This window comes from Nicrophorus vespilloides, unplaced genomic scaffold (genome assembly GCF_001412225.1).
Source record: "Nicrophorus vespilloides isolate i.1.1-1 unplaced genomic scaffold, Nicve_v1.0, whole genome shotgun sequence".
Lineage (NCBI taxonomy): Eukaryota > Metazoa > Arthropoda > Insecta > Coleoptera > Silphidae > Nicrophorus > Nicrophorus vespilloides.
Window position 1 is genome coordinate 8418 of NW_017095516.1, and position 23270 is coordinate 31687.

The window sequence follows — 23270 nt, forward strand, 5'->3', positions numbered from 1 at the left end:
ATAATATCACAAATATATATTATAGTCCATTTTGTAGCCTATAGTTTTAACTTTAAATGCGTTATTCAATGATCTCTGTATTAACTCTAGTTCTCGTATAATTCATCATAATTTAGAGAGATATTGTTTCTTTTGAGGATCAAAAATTAATGCTTTTTAACTTTGACAATAAGTTACAAGTAAACCACGTATGTCTCAAATACAAATTTTAGCATATTTTATAGTGTATAGTTTTAGTTTCAAAATCATTATACAACCTTTGTGCAGATTGAAATTATTGAAATATTCAATAAAATGTAAAAATACCAGTTTTTTTAATTATTAAATTTAATTTGTTTGTTTCAACTTTGACTGTCGATTTTAGGTAAACCAAGAATATGACAAATAGACATTTTAGTACATTTTGTAGCTTATAGTTTTAGCTTTAAATTCGTTATTCAATGATCTCTGTATTCATTATAGTTCTCGAATAATTCATCAAAATTTAAAGATATTGCTTCTTTTGAGGATTAAAAATATTTTTTTTTTAACTTTGACAATAGATTACAAGTAAACCACATATATCACACCTATTAATCTTAGCATGCTTTATAGTCTATAGTTTTAGCTTTAAATACATTAGTTAAGTAATTTTGTTCAGGTTTTAATTATCGAAATATTCGACAAAATGTAAAGAATAATTAAAACAATTTGCACAGACGATTTTAAGAAAACCAAGAATCCCACAAAAATGAATCTTAACATATTTTATAGTCTATAGTTTTTATAGTAAGTGTATTATTGAATGATCATATTTCTAATAATAGTTGTCGAATAATTCTTCAAAATAATGTACAGGTATTACTTTTATGAGGATTGAAACGTTTGACAGTCGATTATATAAAAATCACAAATGATAGAAATATGAAGCTTAGCATATTTCAAGGTTGATAGTTTTAGCTCTAAATGACTTTTTTTGTGATTGTTGTGCTCATTATATTTATTGAGATATTAGACAAAATGTAATGAGACTGTTTTCAATATTTGCTTAAAATTTATTAATTCGAAATGCTAGATAAAGTTAGAGCTATTACCAAAGCTATTGAATCAATAATTCATATTGACCTAAACATAATAATTGAAATTTTGGTTATTGAAACATTGAGAAACAGTTGCAAAACATGATTGCTGTAGGTATTACTCTATAATCCAAGATCAAGTTACCATTGATGCGTTGTGCAAACGTTTAATTGCGTAACTTGCGTAGATTCGCGGCGTTTGTATGTTGTTTTTTTTTCTTCCTCTCTGGTAAACGTAATTCAACGGTCGTCATGGGAACCGAGATAAATCAGGATTCAGAGCGTGGGTACGTGCGTTGGGTATGTGTGCAGGACACAGAGAAATGGTATTTAATAACGTAATTTGTCATAATGAATGATAAATCTGGGATTCCGGGTTTATCTGCGTGATTTAGTGAGATACCGGAAGAGTGCTAATAATTACTTCCCGGCCGCGCCGCCCCCCTGCAGCCGCCGCTGGTCCGCCGCCGCCCTCGCCGTTTTGCGCGATGCACAGGATTATCAGATCCGAGGGGGTGGAGGAGGGCAGAGGGGATGCTCCCCCGACCCATTGTTGCCAATAACCGCCGCAACGACGCACCATTACATTACATTTCTATAACTTATTGCGCTAATTAATTATAATTAACGCCCAATTGCGTCTGCCCTTTTCCACACCCTCACCGAATCCAATAATTCATCGTATCTCTGGATTACCTATCATCAGGCACAAAGAAAACCCTTACAATTCATTACAGATTTACTGATTATTAAGAACGCATCAGTAAACATTTTTGTTCTTCACCTTAATGTATCAATATGTAAACTTATGAATTTTATATTGCGCTATGAAATAATATTTTTACATAAGCAAAGTCTTCTGTATAAAGGACACGGCGGATATATCCGCCGCTCTTCCGAAATGTTCATATTTTTTTTCCAAAATTTCTCTCTTTAATTTTGAAATAATTTAGTTTCTAATTAAAACGTAATATTTGTGTGATATCATGTAGCATATGTTTTTCAAAATCGGTTACCTAAGTATTTCTATAAATAGTAATGAAAAACTAATTGTCATGGTTGTGTTTCTAAATTGGTTGTGTAATAACATTAATTGAATGTTATTGTATTTTTGTTTTGCGTTTGCTTTCATCTAGAAAGTAATACTAAATGGCATAAGTCGTCCTTTAAAAGTTCCTTTTAGTTTGGTGAACAGTTCAATATGCTCGAATCGAGAATAGCATCATCGTAAATTGATTTCCACTTAAGGAAATACGAATGTCTCGCCAATTAGATTCAACTGGTTGTGATCTCTTCGCTCTTCCTCCATTCTTCCCATTTACTTCTTTTTTTTTTTTCTACTCTCTCTCTCTATCTCTTTCAGTTCTTATCTACCGTCGTGCAAATAAGGGCAACAATAAATCAATAGTAATTTGGTGCCGTCGACTGCGACGAATAATTTCTGAGCCGTTATTTTGCGCCGTCTCGCGTTTGGGGCGCGCGGATCTTTATGCAAAGCAGTTTCCGATAATGGCCGCGCCGCCGCCGCTGATTCTCACCGCCGCCCCCATCGCCTCTTATATTATTTACGCGCCTCGAAATCTAAACGCCAATTTTACGATTCATTTAACCAATCGATCCTCAACGAGCGACAAACAAAACAGACGGTATTTACACTTTTCGCCATTTCTGGCACGCCAAACGCATGCCAAAAAAGAAGAAAATGGAAGTGAAAGAAAGAATGAGAGAAATTTTATATGAATGGATGAGAAAAAAAACAAACAAGAATGAATAATCGGTTTATGCAAAATACAAGAGATTTAGGTAATACAATTTAAGTTTATTTATATTAATTGTACTTTTATTAATGACACTCGCAAAATCTTTACTAGTCACCCATTCAAGTCACTTATTGTTTAACTATTTTTATAACTGTAGCATTCTTTCCCAGTTTCAGATACATAGTTCATCATGTCTAATATATCTAGTTATAACTACTATTGCTTGTTTTGATTTGCACTAGTATTTATTTGTATATTTACTATTTTTACATGCAATAAAATTTAAATTTAATTTAATAAAACACCATTTTTTACAATTAAAAGAAATTAATAACACTCTATGTTTCCTACTTCAATTGCATTTCAATTGATGAAACACTTTGCGTTAAATCTTTACTAGTCACCCATTCAAATCACTTATTGTTTAACTATTTTTATAACTGTAGTATTTTTTCCCAGTTTCAGGTACATAATTCATCAAGTCAAATTATAGTTATAACTATTATTGCTTGTTTTGATTTACCCAAGTACTTGCAGTAGTATTTACTTGTAACTTGTATATTTACTATTTTTACATGCAATAAAATTTAAATTTAATTTAATAAAACACCATTTTTTACAATTAAAAGAAATTAATAACACTCTATGTTTCCTACTTTAATAACATTTCAATTGAAGAAACTCTTTGCGTTAAATCTTTACTAGTCACCCATTCAAGTCACTTATTGTTTAACTATTTTTATAACTGTAGTATTTTTTCCCAGTTTCAGGTACATAATTCATCAAGTCTAATTATAGTTATAACTATTATTGCTTGTTTTGATTTGCCCAAGTACTTGCACTAGTATTTACTTGTAACTTGTATATTTACTATTTTTACATGCATTAAATTTTTAATTTAATTTAATAAAACACCACTTTTTACAATTAAAAGAAATTAATAACACTCTATGTTTCCTACTTTAATTGAATTTTAATTGAAGAAACTCTTTATGTTAAATCTTTACTAGTCACCCATTCAAGTCACTTATTGTTTAACTATTTTTATAACTGTAGCATTCTTTCCCAGTTTCAGATACATAGTTCATCAAGTCTAATCTATCTAGTTATAACTACTATTGCTTGTTTTGATTTTCCCAAGTACTTGCACTAGTATTTACTTGTAACTATATAATATTATATGTAAATATATAATATTTAATAGTTTTAGAAGCAATACAATTTTAATTTAATAAAACACCATTTTTTTCAATTAAAAGAAATTAATAATGCTCTATGTTTCATTCTTTAATTGAATTTTAATTGAAGAAACTATTGAAGAACCCATTCAAGTACTATTGTTTAACTATTATAATTTTATCGTAATTAATTATACTTTCTCGCAATTTGGGACATGTAATTCTATCAACTCTAATTATAGTTATAACTTCTATAGCTTGTCAAGTAAATGAACAAGTACTTTGTACAAGTACAAGTACATATCGAGGAAGCACTATCATAGAATAAATGTACAATACTTTTCTATTGGAATCATTTTATTTAATGAAAATCGTATGAATTATGTTTTGAAGTAAAATTATATAATCAAAAGACTTGTATTGTTTGTTTGAAATGGAAATACTATAATTGAAGGACTTTGAATGCACCAATTCGTATAAATGAACATTTATGAAAAGTAAAAGTGAATGGAAATTGAATTTGTTTGTTCGTAACTTGTACATATTATTTTATATATTTTTTCCTGTTTTTTTTTAAGTGAAATAAACATTGAGCCTCATTGTACGTGTCACTCTGACATCGTGCAGTGCACGTTACATGATTAATAGAGTGTAAACTAATTTAGTGCACAGGTAGAGGTAGTGGCAGTTCCAAGCGGGTCGGAAAATCAATAGAAAATTCCGAAGCACACGTTTCAGGCAACTTAAACTCTTTCAGCGCGAAGCCGAATTCCATTCAGACTCTCTCTCTCCATAATTCAGCATGAATCATTAAGTCTAAATATTGACGGAAGCCAATTGGGTTTGAAATTTTATGATTCCGTTAAAATTATATAGAGCATGCATATTGAATGATTCAAATGACGACGCCGCGCCGCAGGGGTGGATTGAAACAATTGTTGGAAATAGGGGTTGGGTTGGGTTGGATTGGGCTGCTGTGGCGGTAGACTTCGCGTACACACCCCTCCGCCACGCTCGGTGATTTAATGAATGTCTAATCCCTCTCTAGGCGCAGGAAGAGAGACCTCAAATATGAGCCCTTGATGGTTCTAAATTATGCAATTTTCAATATTGGCCACCCACTTGGACACGTGGCATGGGCGAACGTGCACCACCACTGCCGCCTCCACCTCCTCCTCCTCGTTCCCGTTCAACCCCTCGGGCACGTGTGTTTGACTCATTGCGGGCCCGCAAATTCAACTCGAATCCTAAAAACACTCGAACCAAAAAGATCCCCGCCCCAATCATCGTCGGAGATTCTAAATCTGATGGGGTGAAGTTTGCTTTTTCAACTTCGGCCACGGTTGATACAAGCCTTTTGTTGTTGCAACAAATAAACACTTGAAATTTTAAATAATGCACTCGAAATATGATTCATAGTGAAAAGGATGCTTCAAATCATCTAATGGGAAACTTTGATTCCAAATAAACTCATGAAATTGTTACTTTATTTTTTGTCCCAACCTTTTTAAAGTAAAGTAATATTCTATTTTCTTTGTGCATATTTTATTTCAATACGTAAAAATTTCTTATTTTTTTTAAATTCTTGTTTGATAGTTAGTGTGCACATTTACCAATAAAAATAACTTATAATCTTATATAAAAATAAAACACTTTTACTTTTACATTTACTCATCACTTTCTTATGTGCATTTATTGACTTGCAAATGTACACATTTACTGACTTATCAAAATTTACAACTTTGATAACATCAAATGGAATAGATAGGAATCTCAACAACGAATTGATGTAATAAACATGTTTTTCTTGTCATTGTAGAATACCTGCAAATATTTTCATTATAAACGTGTTTACGTATTGCGAGATTCATTGACGTTCATTTTCCTCGCCCTCTTCACGACGCATTCATTCATACATTTTTTTTTGGTCGCGGAGGGTAAAAGAATGAGAATAATAAAAAAAAGTGATTTGACTTTGCGGCCCACGTAAAAAAATCGCAATATTAGAGCTGAGGGGGAAAAAAAAAACAACTTTGAGCGCAATGAAAAATATCAACACATTCCGTTTAGACAAAGTGCACGCATAAAAATATTTGAGTCCTGGAAATTGCCTACAGGAACGTCACGCTGCTCTCTCTCTTACTCTCTCCTTCCGAAACAAATCCTATCCACTTTTCGAGACATTTTTTTTTATACCCTCCAACCCCGCATGAAATATACGTGGATGTCTGTATGTGCATTAACATGCCTTTACCAACGACCGAAAAAATATATATTTTGTGTGGCTCTGTGTGTGTATACGCCACCCCCACAGGCTCCTGATTTATTGCTGGCATTCTTTCGTTTCATTTCGCGTTTATTTATTTTTCCTCTTTCACGCTGCGACGGTATGAAATCCCCGAATTACTTGATCCTTCCTGTCGTCGAAAAGTCTTTTATATTAAGCTTCTTACATTCATTTCCTGAAAAACGGATTCCGCTATTATAGATTATAAATTTACAGATATTTATATTCAATAAATGCAAAAAAAAAAGATTATAATTCTTTAAAATCTAAATTATTTATTTCTTAGGTCAAATGTTAAGTTCAAATCATATACAGAAACTTTTTTGAAAACGCCAAATGACAGCTGTCATCTAGGCGTCAAAAATATATTTAGATTTCAAGTAATTGACAGTTGTAGTAATATGTTATAAACAATTGGGTTGTGAATTGACAGCTGTCAACTTGAATCAAAACGTCAAACATAGTAAATTATAAACAATTGGATCGTCAATTGACAGGTGTCACTTTGCGTCAAAATGTCAAGAAATATATTATAAACAATTGGATTGTGAATTGACAACTGTCAGTTTGTATTAATATTATAATATGGACAAATATTTAAAACAATTGTACAATTCTTTCTTAAATTTAAAATTTTGAAAAAAATCGTGGATTATAGAAATTAAATCGATGTTCAACTTAAATTTCAATGTAAATAAATGTGTTTTATATTCGTTAAATCAATAAAGAAAGATTATATTTTTTTAAAATATAAATAACTTATTTCTCAGATCAGCAATATTGGGTTGCTTTAAATTTCTAATCATCGCGAAATGACAGCTGTCAACTTGAGTCAAAACGTCAAACATAATAAATTATAAACAATTGGGTTGCCAATTGACAGTTGTCACCTTGCGTCAAAATGTCAAACAATATATTATAAACAATTGGGTTGTAAATTGACAGCTGTCAGTTTGCGTTATTGATATTATAATATGGACAAATATTTATAACAATTGTACAATTCTTTCTTAAATTTAAACTTTGAAAAAAATCGTTGAATATTAAAAATCAAATCGATGTTAAACTTATATTTCAATGTAAATAAATGCGTTCTATATTCGTTAAATCAATAAAGAAAGATAATATTTCTTTAAAATCTAAATAACTTATTTTTCAGATCAGCAATATTGGAATATTGGGTTGCGTTAAATTTTTAATGGTCGAGTCAAAACGTCAAACATAATAAATTATAAACAATTGTGTCGTCAATTGACAGTTGTCACCTAGCGTCAAAATGTTAAAAAAATATATTATAAACAATTGGGTTGTGACTTGACAGCTGTCAGTTTGCATTAATGATATTATAATATGGACAAATATTTATAACAATTGTACAATTATTTCTTAAATTCAATGTAAATAAATGCGTTTTGTATTCGTTAAATAAATAAAAAAAGATTATATTTTTTTAAAATATAAATAACTTATTTCTCAGATCAGCAATATTGGGTTGCGTTAAATTTCTAATGGTCGCGAAATGACAGCTGTCAACTTGAGTCAAAACATCAAACATAATAAATTATAAACAATTGGGTCGTCAATTGACAGTTGTCACCTTGCGTCAAAATGTCAAAAAATATATTATAAACAATTGAGTAGTGAATTGACAGCTGTTAGTTTGAGTTAATGATATTATAATATGGATAAATATTTATAACAATTGTATAATTCTTTCTTAAATCTAAAACTTTGAAAAAATCGTTAAATATTAAAAATCAAATTGATGTTCAACTCAAATTTAATTATAAATAAATGCGTTTTATATTCGTTAAATCAATAAAATAAGATGATATTTCTTTAAAATTTAAATAACTTATTTCTCAGATCAGCAATATTGGGCTGCGTTAAATTTCTAATGGTTGCGAAATGACAGCTGTCAACTTGAGTCAAAACGTCAAACATAATAAATTATAAACAATTGGGTCGTCAATTGACAGTTGTCAAACAATATATTATAAACAATTGAGTAGTGAATTGACAGCTGTCAGTTTGTGTTAATGATATATATAATATGGACAATTATTTATATGTCATGATTGTACAATAATTTACTAAATTTAAAACTTTTAAATGATCGTTGAAAATAAAAAATCTTCAATTTAAATAAAATATGTAAGTAACGTATTTCGATAAATTTGCACTTGTTTCATTTTTTTTTATTTGTTCAACAAAAATGTTGCTTCATTTTAAACTATATTAACAAAATTTCAGTATTTATTTTCGAATTAGTGAAATTTAACATCGATTTTGCATTTTGTAAATTAAAATTGTAAATTTATATAAAATTGTAAATGCTCAATATTTTTTACCGTTGATTGGTAAAAATACATTTTCTTTGATGCTCAAGGTGTTTTTATTGAATATTATTGAATATTAGTGAAATTTAACATCGATTTTGCATTTTGTGAATTAAAATTGTAAATTTATATAAAATTGTAAATGCTCAATACTTTTTACCGTTGATTGGTAAAAATACATTTTCTTTGATGCTCAAGGTGTTTTTATTGAACATTATTGAATATTAGTTTTCGAATTGTGAATTAATTTTGTGTAAAACTAAAGCAAACATAACGTTCGTATGTTCCAACTGGCGCATAGATACTATTTGCTAATGCAATTGCGATGTTCCCTCCTAATAGAACAAACATGCGTTGTTCGTTGTTTGATGCGGTGTCGATGAACATCGACGAGGAGATGATGATGATGCTGTTTGATGTTGTAAAAGCGGCGACGATCAAATTTGCGTTTAAAATTACTCGCAAGATTACCCCATCAAATATTAGTTTTATAATTGAATCAATGGATGCTTGTGTTTGCGGACTCGCATGCACCAGGGAACGGTCGTAGGGAGGAGACCCAACAAAAAAAAAATACTCTCCCCGATGATCGTTCTTGGTAAATGCGAAGCATATTGCTACGCTCATCAACTGGCTCCGCTATAAATATTCAATGCGATTGTAAACAGGCCGAACAGCCTGCCATACCGTACCGATCCCGTCCACCCCCATTGGGACCCGCATCCCGAACCCTCCACCATCCCTTGACGTCTCCCTAACGCCCTCCCACCTAACCAGTAACCCCCTTTTTAGAAGGGAGGGCAGTGGCAGGGATTTGAGGTCACCACCGTCGAATCTCATCACCCGAGTCACATTCTGATTTTCAATTAGATTTAGACTATTAAATCAGCATTTGCAAATATATACCTACACGCATATAGTTTGAAGGGCTTCCCTTCACTTCCCATCTTGTACCAACCCCATTTTCACTTTTACACACGTGCACATGCCGTAGCCAAGTCCACCGCAAATTTTCGTCCCCTCCGGATTATTTAATTGATGTTTAAAGATTCCTGCTTAAGCTTATTTTAATTAAGATATGCAAAAATTATAATTGAAAAAAAATATTTGCTGGTTCCACACTATGAGATTATATTTATATCAGTTGCTATTGGTATTACCCCATAACAATTGAACACAATTAGGTCATAAGTTCATAATGGTTGGTATATTTGACAGAGATTTACATCAACTAAATTGAAAAAATAAACTAAAACGTAAAAAATCGTAATTATTTATTAATAACAAATTACTAATTAAAACAAATTCAACCTACGATGTTCAATTTTTGATTATTTTCAACATTACATTGAAATCATTGATTTTTATATAAATCTTAAAAAAAATAATTTATTTGATTTTTTATGATATTTTCTTCCTTTTGATGCTGTTAAACTTAATAATTATGAAAATATATAAAATGTATTCAACATTCAATATTTTATTTGTATTATTATTTATACTATTTACTTTTACTTATACTATTATTATTTATATTATTTATATTATGCTAAATTTATACAAAGTTTTAGTTTTGTTAAGAATCACAAAATGACAGCTGTCAACTTGCGTCAAAGCGTCAAAACAATATATTATAAACAATTGTAGGCAACACGGTTAAGAAATTGTTGAAATAACTTAGACCAATGGATGTAATTTAGTCCAAAATCGGAAGTATTTTTTTATGATATTGGGTTGCGTTAAATTTTTAATGGTCGCGAAATGACAGCTGTCAACTGCGAAATGACAGTCGTCAATTGACAGTTGTCAACTTGTGTCAAAATGTCAAAAAATATATTATAAACAATTGAAGTATGGGTCGCGTGACAACACGGTCAAGAAATTGTTGAAATAACTTAGACCAATAACTTAGACCATTGTGTAAATATTAGTTTTTAATTATATAACTATTAATTTGAAAGAAATAATAAAATATTAATAAAAATTTCATATAAGTTTTTGAAGTTTAAATTGACATAAGATTTGACGTTTTTCGTATTTCGTAAGTATCTCCTTTTTATATTTATACATTTTCTGTCCATAATTATCTTAAATTTCTCGAAGATTGCACAAATTTATTGAAATATTCAATAGTTTTATAAAATATAATAAAAACAAATTATTGAAAATGTAAATGAATAAAATTTTAATAAAATTACGAAAAATCTAGTATTCTTTGCACTGTTCTTGGAATATGTAAAATTGTCTTAATATATACAAAAAAATTAAATCTAGATCAAATTTAAACAATTTCTATTAGTGTTTACCTTTTAATTAGTAATTTGTTGAATAACTATTAATAATACTATAATACTTGATATACTATAATAAATAAAACTTTAAAAATCATTCTGTAATGAAATATAAAGTTTTGCATGAACTATTAAAATTTATATTATTTTAAACGATTTTTTTCTAATTTATATCAATACTTTAGTACAGATATTTATTTTATTTATTTGTTAAAAAAAAATTAATTAAATATAAAGATATTTTTTAATGTTCTAATGAAATCAGCGTTAATGTCTACTGATTTTAGCATTGTAGTCGTAACAATGGATTGATGTGAATGCTAATTTATCAAAATTAATTATTTTCAGGAGCATTTCAAGGACAAAAACAAAAAGTAAAAGTCATAGTGACGAATGGTGAGTAACAGTTTTTTGTTCTATATGCACACATTTTTGGTGCGACAAATCTCATTGAGTATCATTTACACATCATCATCATTGTCTTGTTATTACCGTCCCTAAATAGGGCTTAGGGTGAAAAAAAAACACACAAACACACAAAAACACAACAAATGAAGTCGAGAATATAATAGTAAAATCACGAGCAATTGAATAAATGCCCGGATGCAAATCCTCTCTCCTTCCTTCCCACTGGAACGCGGACATAGTCTGTGAATTTCATTTGTTTGTGTTTTTTTTCACTGTTACCATGGAAAAAGAGAAACGAACGATGCGGGATAAATTCTCTTTCTCTCTCTCTCTCTCTCTTCATCCCACTCAGTCCTCCCGTGTGCAGACGATTTACGAGGGCGCTCTCCATGCATCTGACATCGTTAATCAACGATACACCAGAAAAATGTCTATCCGAGTTATATAATAATGCCCGAAAATGAGATAAAAAAATTGTAATACATAGCTCGTATACACACACCACCACCACCAGCAAACAAATACAGGAGGAATAAATACGATGGAAAGAATTTAATTTCATTTGTCCTTTGTGTTTGCGAGAGTAGAGGTCCCTATTGTTGCGGTCCGTGGGGATCCGTATCAGGCGCAATTAAAACATAATAAATCCTAAACAGGAAGTGCCTCCTTGACTAGATATTTCTGGTAAAAAGCAATTGACATGCACACACACTGTGTACGAGGGAAACAGAAGAGGAGAGGAACGAACCAGAACTGAGGATTCGACGAATTAACAACAATGGAATCGTATCTTGGATTATGGTTTTTCCCCTTTTGTTGTTGTTTCATATACATTTTTTTTTCTTCCATCGATTCTTTGGACCACTTAAGCGACCCACACAACTCCGAAAACGGTCGTTTGATCCGGAACCGAAATATTTCTGATCCTCGTTAAAAAATTTGATTTATACGTTCAATCAAGATACCAAAGTCCAACAATAATAGAAGCACAATGAGTAGTTTCTGTTAATATTCAATGAATACTACACAATTTGATACTTTAATTGAATTTACTTAATCCGAATAAAAAAAACGGTCTGGTATTAATATAACAATATAAGAAAACCAAACAACAATTTTAGATCTGCTAAAATTGCACAAAATTACTTTAGAAAATTGTATTTATTCCATTTAATTTCATATCAAATTGATAATTTTATAAATCATGAAAATGAAAATTTTATAAAGCACAAAAACATTGAACTTTTTAACAAGAAATTACTGTTTTTTTTTAAATAAACAATTTTCATTACAAAATGTACAAATTTTCAAAATATATTTACTTTTTGTTAAATCAAGGTTCTTTAGTAAATCAAGTTTTTTTAGAACATAGTAATTACAAGAATATTTATGGTAATAATTTCATAATTCAAAAAGGGAAATATTTCCTAGATTTAACTACTTTACGGTAATATTTATACACATTTTTACTAATTTAGTTACAAACTATATAATATAGTGCGAATATACATAAAGTCAACTATTGAATGATTTCTTGTTTTTTTGATGAACAAAAAATCAAAGCTTTTGAACTGTTTATTTTTTATTTGAATGTTAGGATTTCTTTGAGCGGTGAATAGAAAAATGGTCCATTTGCAGCGTCAATTGATGGTTAATAGCCTCAATAAAATTAATCGGCGAAAGAGAATTATGTTATACACATATTTCTTGATTCACTTCTTTTTTTTTTTCCTCTGCAACTCTCTATCTTTCTCTGGAAGCAATTCGTTATTCTTTCGGAGTAATTACAGCAATAAATATACAATAATGGAGGAAAGGTTTTTCCTTATTTGTTTGGGACGGGCGGCGTCCTTCTTGGCTGGGCGCACGCAGGAAAAAGCGTGGGGTCCCAGGACGAATGAAGGGAAGAGGAAGCAGGAGATGCGATGGGATAGGATGGAAAGAGATGGGATGGGATGAGAAGGACGAGCAATCGAAGTAATGGCGCACATTACGACATCCGGAAGTGGAATTACACGACCGCTGGTCGACGTCGTCGTCGGCGTCGTCGTCTCTCTGTCCTTCGGTCCGATGTGGATGTCCCCCAATCTGTCGCTTTTTATTGCTCCGAGATCCGATACTTCCTTACTACCACTGCCCAAAGGTCCTCCCCTACGAATCGAGAGCATAAATTATTATTTTTTTCTCCTTCCTTGGGGGTCAGTTTCCGAAAGGGGGAAAAGTTTGTTTTTTTTTACTACTTTTGCCATCAGTTCTTCTCTCGTCAACGCAAAAAAAAAAGAACGATAAACAAATAACACATAAGGGGTAAAGTTTTCTAAAGTACATTTTATACTAGTTCACTTCCTCAAAAAAAAAAAAAGAGCAACGAAGCAGTGTACATAAATTTATCGAGTGGTTTGATTTTTCGTTATATTTATGTTGTTAGTAAACTTTGCTCAAATAAATTTGTTGAATTGGAAACAAATATTCATTGGGATAATTGACAGATTTTTCTTGAAAAATAAGGTGACAAAATGTTAAGGTACAAACATGATTTGATTCAAATGAATTGGATCTTAATTACATTACATAAATGATCATGAATAAATTACAATTATCGTATTGTGAGTAAAATTATGATTGAAGTATGATTTAATAACAGTTGTTTGTTAATTCATTATACTTTTTAGCCTATATGCGTTTGTATTAAGGTGTTTTGCATAGGTTTCGTGTGAATATATGTGAATGAATCAATATTGACTCGGCGAGTTGGTTGTGTTCTGGGGGTTGTTCCGTGAATATATACGGCTTCTCTCTCTCTAACTCACTCTATCTCTCTGCATGTATGTATGTTGCTCTCACCCTTATACACACACGTAGCTCATCTCTATGTGTATATACACAGCATAAGTCATCATCATCTGACAGGCATATCGACGTCCCCCACAATCCCCTCTTCCACTCGGATGCTCGTCCCTATCACACATGACATCACATCCGGAAGTCAGCGTATGTATATGCATGAGTGGTGCATTGCCACTGTGTTACAGTCGATCGGCCCGTTGCCGCCGCACTCACGCCGGAAGTCCGTCTAATGCATCCGCTGCCCGTCAAGAAGTCGCGCGTTTTGGACACCCCTCGTCGAACATACACACACACTCATATTCAGTCAAACGCGAAAGCCAAAACGCCGAAGAATTGTCCAATTGAGACTTGAACATAAAACGTGTTCAAATATTTCAAATTTCAATGCAGTTCACTCCTCGCAATATATTAACTTATCTAATTTAACTATTATGATGTATATTGTTTAGATGTGAATATTAAGGTCAAATGGTGTAGTAAATTTAATGTGATGTAAATTTGGTAACTTTGTGTATAATATCTGGACACTTGTTTGTATTCAAACTACATCTAAAATATCAAAGATCTAGAGATTTATTTAAGCACTATTAGATAAAGTAGCGGAATAAATGAATGTAAATAATGTAATTATGATCTAAAAGAAGATGTAAACATCAAGGAGATTATGTAGAAGTTGGTGGAGGAATTAGAGCCTGGTATATAGATTATAGACTACGAGAATGGAAGAAAGATAAAGAAACTGTTTCGAATGTCGACATTGCCGGCAGCGAAGGATGATGGAAGATGAAGGAGACGGAAGTAATCAAGGAGAATTAATTCTGGCGGAAAAGAAATGCCGTTCTTTTGCTTTTCCGGTAGATGCGCCCGGCCCCCGGGATTTTCCCTTTGACGGGAATGCGATTTTATTAATTTTCCGAGAGTGCGTTTATTTTCCGCGCCCGGGTCCTGACGTTTGGGTTGGATGATGATGATGATGATGGAGGGAGTGGGTGGGTGGTTTGGTGCAGGTTTCTTAAGGTCGGATGTGAAACGCGAAACGTGTTCGCTGCGTTCGGAAAGTGTATAAATAAGATTATAAATTGGGCTGTCACGAGGTGAGGGTGGGAAAAACGGGGGCAAGGGCTGTCATGGGGGGCTCTGGGGCTCATAACTCGGGCAATGCCGGCATTCAAGGGCGATAATGAATCAGCAACTCATTTGCAACTCGGTTCCTTTCTTTCAGACCAAGTCATCAACTAATTTCCCTGAAACTCGGAGCTGCTGCTGCTGCTACTGCCGCCGTCTCTGCTCCTGTTTCTACGGTGGAGGCGGTGCAGGAGGGTGCGGATTGGGGCTGAGGGTTGTCGGGGGGCGGAGGATGGCCGCGTTCTGCTCTGTTCCTGCAAGCAACGGCGGCGGTGGCGGCAGCGGCAGGATTATTACTTGCGCAGGAAAAGCCTATGGCTCTGATGCCTGATTCCTGATGTTGGCGGCTGCCTGCTGGAAGGAGAAGGACCAGACCAGATCCTCGCTCCGCTAACCGAAGCTATTTCACCCCGTGTCTCCCTAGCAACGACGTAGCCATGGATACGGCCGCGCCGCACCGCTCTGTGACTTGCAAGTCAACTCATTCGAGCATTTCAACCGTGTTGAGTAGAGTTGTTTGTTATACTCCTCCACTAATGTGGGTTATTTTCCACTGGAGTCTTATTGAGATTTTGCACTTAAGACCATTATTGTCACCATTTTATACTCCCTCAAACGAAATCACACTCCACACATACTCCGTGCTCGTCCTTCAAGCATCTTTTTTTCTTTTTCTTCAAACCAGTCAACACATTCTACAGATTTAAAGATTTTACAACAATTAAATTTCAGTAAAATACCAATATTTGTGATGATAATCATAATAATTGCGATTATAATTTAGAACAACAGTTTTAAAAATATATTTTGAAATTCATTATATAAGATTAATTAAAAAAAAAAGATAAAATTGACAACTTTATCTCAAATTTGTACGTCACAATAGGCATTATATAAGCCCGGCTAGCTCAGTCGGTAGAGCATGAGACTCTTAATCTCAGGGTCGTGGGTTCGAGCCCCACGTTGGGCGACCAAATTTTGTCTACAAAAAAATGAAGGTAGGTAGAATATGGTATTAACAGCAGCAATCCTTTGTAAAGAAGAAGACGATTGAAATAGACGATAGTAAAATAATTTGTACGTAAGTATGTCAAATTTGTAAAACTATGTTGGGTCGTTTTGCTCAGATGGGTAAAGACTTTTTTTTTCTAAATATAAAATTGTGTACCTCGGTTTAATGTTGCATTGTTTCAATTTTGTTATTAAAGATATTCAGAATACATAAAGTACTTTCATGTATATGTGAATGTCTAAAAGTTGAGATAGTATTGTTTTAAAATTTGTTATATTTAATTCTATATTCTATTTTGTGTAAATACTAATTTTCAAATTTGCATTTTAATGTAGTAGATTCTAAAACATGTTTGGATACTTTTCTTTTGCTTAATTTATATTAATAAAGTACGTGACGAAAATGGAAAATGTCACAAATTGACATTATATAAGCCTGGCTAGCTCAGTCGGTAGAGCATGAGACTCTTAATCTCAGGGTCGTGGGTTCGAGCCCCACGTTGGGCGACATAACTTTTGTCAATAAAGGAAAATTGTCATTAGGGACATGAGGAAAATGGAAAATATCACAAATTGACATTACATAAGCCCGGCTAGCTCAGTCGGTAGAGCATGAGACTCTTAATCTCAGGGTCGTGGGTTCGAGCCCCACGTTGGGCGACATAACTTTTGTCAATAAAGGAAAATTGTCATTAGGGACATGGGGAAAATGGAAAATATCAAAATTGACATTATATAAGCCCGGCTAGCTCAGTCGGTAGAGCATGAGACTCTTAATCTCAGGGTCGTGGGTTCGAGCCCCACGTTGGGCGACATAACTTTTGTCAATAAAGGAAAATTGACATTAGGGACATGAGGAAAATGAAAAATATCAAAAATTGACATTACATAAGCCCGGCTAGCTCAGTCGGTAGAGCATGAGACTCTTAATCTCAGGGTCGTGGGTTCGAGCCCCACGTTGGGCTACTAAATCTCAGGGTCGTGGGTTCGAGCCCCACGTTGGGCGACTTAACTTTTGTCAGTAGAAACTATCCTGAGTGTCCATCTTTTTATATATTGTAAAAAATTATAGATTTGACATAAAATAAGTTGTAGAGAACATTTACAATATTCGTCATTTTAGCAACATTTTAAATGTATGATATATGACATTAAAGCATGACTATTTACAAATAACTTGCTTATTTAATTAAATGTTATGCAAATTTACAACAGGACATAATTGACCTTATGCGAACATAAATGATTACCGAGTAAGGCTCAGAAGTAATTTATATTAGCGGCTAAGACCTTTCGGATTTATAGAAAAAAAAAATACAATTATTCTCTTCCCCCGAATTGGATAGGTTTTTTTACGCTTCTTTCAGTCCATGGGCAAAAATTCAATTGACATGTGGACAACGAGCTGCATATGCGAGTGCAGATATACGGGGGTGTAAGTTGGAAAAGGGAAGATCCTTTGCGGTGATAAGTCTCCGAGTAGGGTGGATCAAACAGATTACAACCGTTTGCCGTACGGATTTATACATATCCGGGACGTCTGCTGCCGTGGTTCTGCTCGTGCAGAGGGCATCATCATCATTCGAGGATACGCTGGAAACCAACGTTCATTTTTTTTTGCGCAGAAACCCAGTACATTTTTGATTGATTGATTGATTGATTGATTGATTGACGGATACCGTTCAAAAGAGGGGCTCTTCTTCTAGCTGAAATTAACATCGCGGTCTGCACACCAACCACAGTTTCTACCCTGTCCTCATGCATGACAACATCCATTCGACATGGCGGATGCATATTAAACCGTGAATTTTGTGTACAGCCGCAGCAGTTCCCAAACTATAATATATTTAATACATCCATTAATCATCTCAAACGTTCAAGGACCTTGGAAATCGATAGGCATAACTATTTTCTATATTCACTTTGAATCACCTTCATGGTAACATTATAAATTAATGCATGCAATATTTGGATCACTTTATTTTATCATTTATTGATTTCAATAAGTTTACTTATCACTTTCCTAGTTATCTAAAACTAACACTTAAGATAAGCACATCAGGAAATAACAATCATAAAATTATGTTTATATGTAATTTGAAATGATTCAAATACAATTTATTAAACTAACTGAAAGTGATACAACTATAGTGGAACCTCGCTTAACGAATATAATCCGTTCCATTTTTTTTTTGGATTTTTACTCGAATAATGAAGCAATTGTAGAAAATGATGTAGCATGCACATAATCCGGGATTTCTCTTCTCCCCGTCACTCGTTATGCGAAATATTAAGCGAGTCATTTTTCTTACAAATCATTTTGTTTGTTAAGGGAAATGCTCGTTATGCGAGGTGTTCGTTAAGCGAGGTTTCACTGTATTATATATATGCCTGGCTAGCTCAGTCGGTAGAGCATGAGACTCTTAATCTCAGGGTCGTGGGTTCGAGCCCCACGTTGGGCGACCAAATTTTGTCTACAAAAAATTGAAGGTAGGTAGAATATGGTATTAAAAGCGCAATCAATCCCTTGTAAAGATAGATGACTATAGTCATATATAAGGTGATTATTGAAATAGACAATAGTAAAATAATTTGTACGTAGTATGTCAAATTTGTAAATCTATGTTAGGTCGTTTTGCTCAGATGGGTAAAGACTTTTTTTTTCTAAATATAAAATTGTGAACTTCTGTTTAATGTTGCATTGTTTCAAGTTTGTCATTAAAGATATTCAGAATAAATAAAGTACTTTCATGTATATGTGAATGTCTAAAAGTTGAGATAGTATTGTTTTAAAATTTGTTATATTTAATTCTATATTCTATTTTGTGTAAATAATAATTTTCAAATTTGCATTTTAATGTAGTGAATTCTAAAAAATGTTTCGATACTTTTGTTTTGCTTAATTTATATTAATAAAGTACTTGAAGAAAATGGAAAATGTCACAAATTGACATTACATAAGCCCGGCTAGCTCAGTCGGTAGAGCATGAGACTCTTAATCTCAGGGTCGTGGGTTCGAGCCCCACGTTGGGCGACATTACTTTTGTCAGCAGAGGAAAACTGACATTAGGTACTTACCAAGTACTTAGGAGAAAATGAAAAATGTCACAAGTTGACAGTATGTAAGCCCGGCTAGCTCAGTCGGTAGAGCATGAGACTCTTAATCTCAGGGTCGTGGGTTCGAGCCCCACGTTGGGCGACATAACTTTTGTCAACAGAGGAAAACTGACATTAGGTACTTACCAAGTACTTAGGAGAAAATGGAAAATGTCACCAATTGACAATATGTAAGCCCGGCTAGCTCAGTCGGTAGAGCATGAGACTCTTAATCTCAGGGTCGTGGGTTCGAGCCCCACGTTGGGCGACCAAATTTTGTCTATAAAAAATTGAAGGTAGGTAGAATATGGTATTAAAAGCAATCCCTTGTAAAGAAGAAGACTATCGTCATATATAAGGGGATTATTGAAATAGACAATAGTAAAATAATTTGTACGTAAGTATGTCAAATTTGTAAAGCTATGTTGGGTCGTTTTGCTCAGAGTGGTAAAGACTTTTTTTTCTAAATATAAAATTGTGAACTTCGGTTTAATGTTGCATTGTTTCAATTTTGTCATTAAAGATATTCAGAATAAATAAAGTACTTTCATGTATATGTGAATGTCTAAAAGTTGAGATAGTATTGTTTTAAAATTTGTTATATTTAATTCTATATTCTATTTTGTGTAAAAAATAATTTTCAAATTTTCTTTGTAATGTAGTGGATTCTAAAACATGTTTGGATACTTTTGTTTTGCCTAATATATATTAATAAAGTACTTGAAGAAAATGGAAAATGTCACAAATTGACAGTATATAAGCCCGGCTAGCTCAGTCGGTAGAGCATGAGACTCTTAATCTCAGGGTCGTGGGTTCGAGCCCCACGTTGGGCTACTAAACTTTTGTCATAAACTGACAAGATCCAATATATTTCCTAATTGACATTATGTCAATTAATAACGTGTATAATTATGTTTCGCAGGTATACCACGATTCAATTATTTATTTTATATGAATGAACGTTTACGTTTGGTGAGAAATTACAATACACAATGAAAATTGTAGTAGTAGTAGTAGTGAATACCGATTATTGAACGAAGTTTTAGAAGTGCTGCAACAAATTGTAAACAAACTCGATGGGTCAGTTCTCATTCATAAATATCGATTATAAAATATGCTTTGTATACTCATTAATGAACCAAACACTACAAATTGACCTTGAAAGTTAGTTAATTGGCAAATTTAAACTCAACTATAGATATTCTATTTATATACTTTGTCGATCTAAACTGCAATCCTTTATCATACAATTACTCAAGAGTAATAGGTATTTTTATTGGAAAATATAGTAATCCTAGAAACAATACCATCCACTGTATCTTTAATTTATGCTGCTTTTATTTCTTTCTTTTTCGGCGTCGGTTGCAAAACGCCAACCGAAACAGGATGCTTCGTTCTCTCGGAAGGATTGTTGAAAAGATAGAGGCTGTGAGTGGCAGCCGTAACGTAGCCATGGAAACGAGTGCCTCGGACTTCCTCAAAGAGCTCCTCCGTTTCCACGGCTTCTCATTCTTGCACCCCCGATTTCATTATGCAAGACATTTACTACCAGCCGAAATCGCTACAGATGCGTTTCCAAATTCAGCAAACACAAACGGCGAAGTAGTAATAATATAAAAAAAAAATGGAAGCAGAGCAGAAGATGCAAAGAAAAAAACACAGTGAAATTGTGAAGAGAGTAGAAAAATAAATAAAGAAAACGAAACGGAATCTCCCTTTTGAAATTTGTATAATCAAAGGGCGATATGATTATATTTTTCCCCAGGACGTGGTGGAAGAGGCGGTGGTGTGGGGTTTCCCTTCGCCCGAACTGCTCTTTAGCAAAATCGGGCGGCAAAGTAATCTCTTTCTTCCCGTCTCTCTCCGTCTACTACTCTCCCTCGCAATCTCTGCAACTTTCTCCGTCTCTCCTTCTCCATACGTAGAATTATAGTTAGGGTTGTTCGCGATGGGCGGTGGAAGAGGGGATTCCCCTGGAATCAAGTAATGACAGTCCGGAGTCGCACAAAAGGCTTTAATTAAGACGGCGCGAGATAAGGCACGCGCATAAAAAATACGAACGGCAATCGCAACCCACCACATGCGTTCGTTCATCAGCTTCTCTCCCTTTCCCACTTTGACTCGTTCCTTTTCTCTATCTATCTCTCTCTGTTTCTTTCTAGTTGGAATGAATAGGAGGGGGTGGTTTTCCGGGGACCCTTTGTGGGTGGTGTGGGGACGAGGAGGGACGAAACTGAAAAACGGATTTTCCCTTCGAAGTCGGCGACCCTCTTGATGGGGGAAAGAAGAAGAAGAAAGTGAAAGGAGGACGACGATGAGGAAAAAAGCGGAAATGACGACTGCCCCGTGTATGCTAATTTAATTGAATGTTACGAATCAAAGAAGGCTTGTATAGCCGCCGCCTCCCCCATTACTCAAAGTCTAATTGCTTACAAAACATTTACAAATCAGGGACACTAATTTTCTAACACATACTGTCTAGAGATTATAGCAAATATTTATTAATTAGAAATGTCAAAAAACTCTTCTTTAATTATAGTAAAGAACTATAATTAAAAAAAAATCTCAAAGCTAAATATGTAAATGTAAAAGTACATGTGTTGAAGTAATCTTGTGTAAAGCATAGACAAACAGATTTTACTTACAACTAAAGAGTATTCTGTGCGTTAGCAAGATGTGATTGTGATTGTAGTAACGAAGTTTTCCGTTGATGGAATTGGAAGTTCTCAAGAAAGGCTTTGTTGTTTTGTGTACTGTGTGTGTAATATATAGAGAGCAGAAAACGCACGTCGAATAATAGTGCGTCCAACAAATGGCGCGCCGCGAGGAACATTTATTTGTTTAGCCGTACGGTAAATGAAAAACCGCAAATTTATAATGTCATTATTGCAATGATTGTTGCATTATTTCGCGGAGTGCGTAGGAAAGAGAGCAACGGTTGAAAGCGCACAAACGGATATATATATATATACAAAAAAATAAAATAAGTGTATGAGCAAGAGAGGAGCAGATAAACAAGGTGGAAAAAGAGAAAGTTGGAAATGGTACCAATAATGGGAATGCACACGCGGCGCTTCTGATTAGCAATCAAGATTTGCGCCAATTTGCGAGAGGCGCACGCGACCAACGCTCGATTGTGGTGCGCGCGATGGGGCGCAAGGAATTTCGATTCGTTCGTCTTATGCGTGGCGCGCGCTGCGCCTTTATGGCCCACAATGGACCTGCTGGAATTAAAGTATCTATCTTTCTCTCCTACAAACTTATACTTCAAACTATCTCATTCTTATACAAGAATCAACGGTTCGAACATGGGGGGTTAAGATTAAAGAAGTTGTTATAATGTTGCATCCACACTACACCAGATACACAAATCAGGCAAGTGGTTAGCATGGATTATGATGTACAACTATTGTTGGTATATTGGGATTGGAAGAAAGAAGTTTACACTATGCGTGAAATGTAACATAAATCAGAGTTAAACAATATTTTGGTTATCAAAGTTGTTGATAAACAACTTTTAATCATCTATCAGAATTTAAAATTAAGCTGAAGGAAGAGTATATAATGGTACATCCACACTACTTATAATATGGTACATTAATCAAGTAGTTATCACGGAATACGACAATCAATGATTAAACCACAACAACAACTATTGAATCTCATCAACAGTTTAGAGATGAAAAGAAAAAATATTTTACAATGCTGCCTGCATCCACACTATATATGATCTAAGACAGTGGTTTCCAAACTTGATGTTACTACGCCTCCCTCAAAAGTATGTAATCATTTGGCGCCTCCCTCCCTCCAATTCATAAAACAAGTATAGAAACATTCCTGTGCTCTTATCCATATTGCTGTAATACGCGT

General features: G+C 33.5%; 10 non-coding genes across 10 annotated transcripts; all 10 read left to right on the plus strand.

The window, feature by feature from the left end:
* Positions 1-16190: 16190 nt before the first annotated feature.
* Positions 16191-16263, plus strand: Trnak-cuu. The gene has a single exon. It is a non-coding gene; the product is annotated as a tRNA-Lys (tRNA).
* Positions 16264-16738: 475 nt separating this feature from the next.
* Trnak-cuu lies at positions 16739-16811 on the plus strand. The gene has a single exon. It is a non-coding gene; the product is annotated as a tRNA-Lys (tRNA).
* Positions 16812-16891: 80 nt separating this feature from the next.
* Trnak-cuu lies at positions 16892-16964 on the plus strand. Its single transcript has one exon. It is a non-coding gene; the product is annotated as a tRNA-Lys (tRNA).
* A 79-nt stretch (positions 16965-17043) lies between these two features.
* Positions 17044-17116, plus strand: Trnak-cuu. Its single transcript has one exon. It is a non-coding gene; the product is annotated as a tRNA-Lys (tRNA).
* Positions 17117-17196: 80 nt separating this feature from the next.
* On the plus strand, positions 17197-17269 carry Trnak-cuu. The gene has a single exon. It is a non-coding gene; the product is annotated as a tRNA-Lys (tRNA).
* Positions 17270-18693: 1424 nt separating this feature from the next.
* Positions 18694-18766, plus strand: Trnak-cuu. Its single transcript has one exon. It is a non-coding gene; the product is annotated as a tRNA-Lys (tRNA).
* A 499-nt stretch (positions 18767-19265) lies between these two features.
* Trnak-cuu lies at positions 19266-19338 on the plus strand. The gene has a single exon. It is a non-coding gene; the product is annotated as a tRNA-Lys (tRNA).
* Positions 19339-19430: 92 nt separating this feature from the next.
* Positions 19431-19503, plus strand: Trnak-cuu. Its single transcript has one exon. It is a non-coding gene; the product is annotated as a tRNA-Lys (tRNA).
* A 92-nt stretch (positions 19504-19595) lies between these two features.
* Trnak-cuu lies at positions 19596-19668 on the plus strand. Its single transcript has one exon. It is a non-coding gene; the product is annotated as a tRNA-Lys (tRNA).
* A 492-nt stretch (positions 19669-20160) lies between these two features.
* Positions 20161-20233, plus strand: Trnak-cuu. Its single transcript has one exon. It is a non-coding gene; the product is annotated as a tRNA-Lys (tRNA).
* The last annotated feature ends 3037 nt before the right edge of the window (positions 20234-23270 follow it).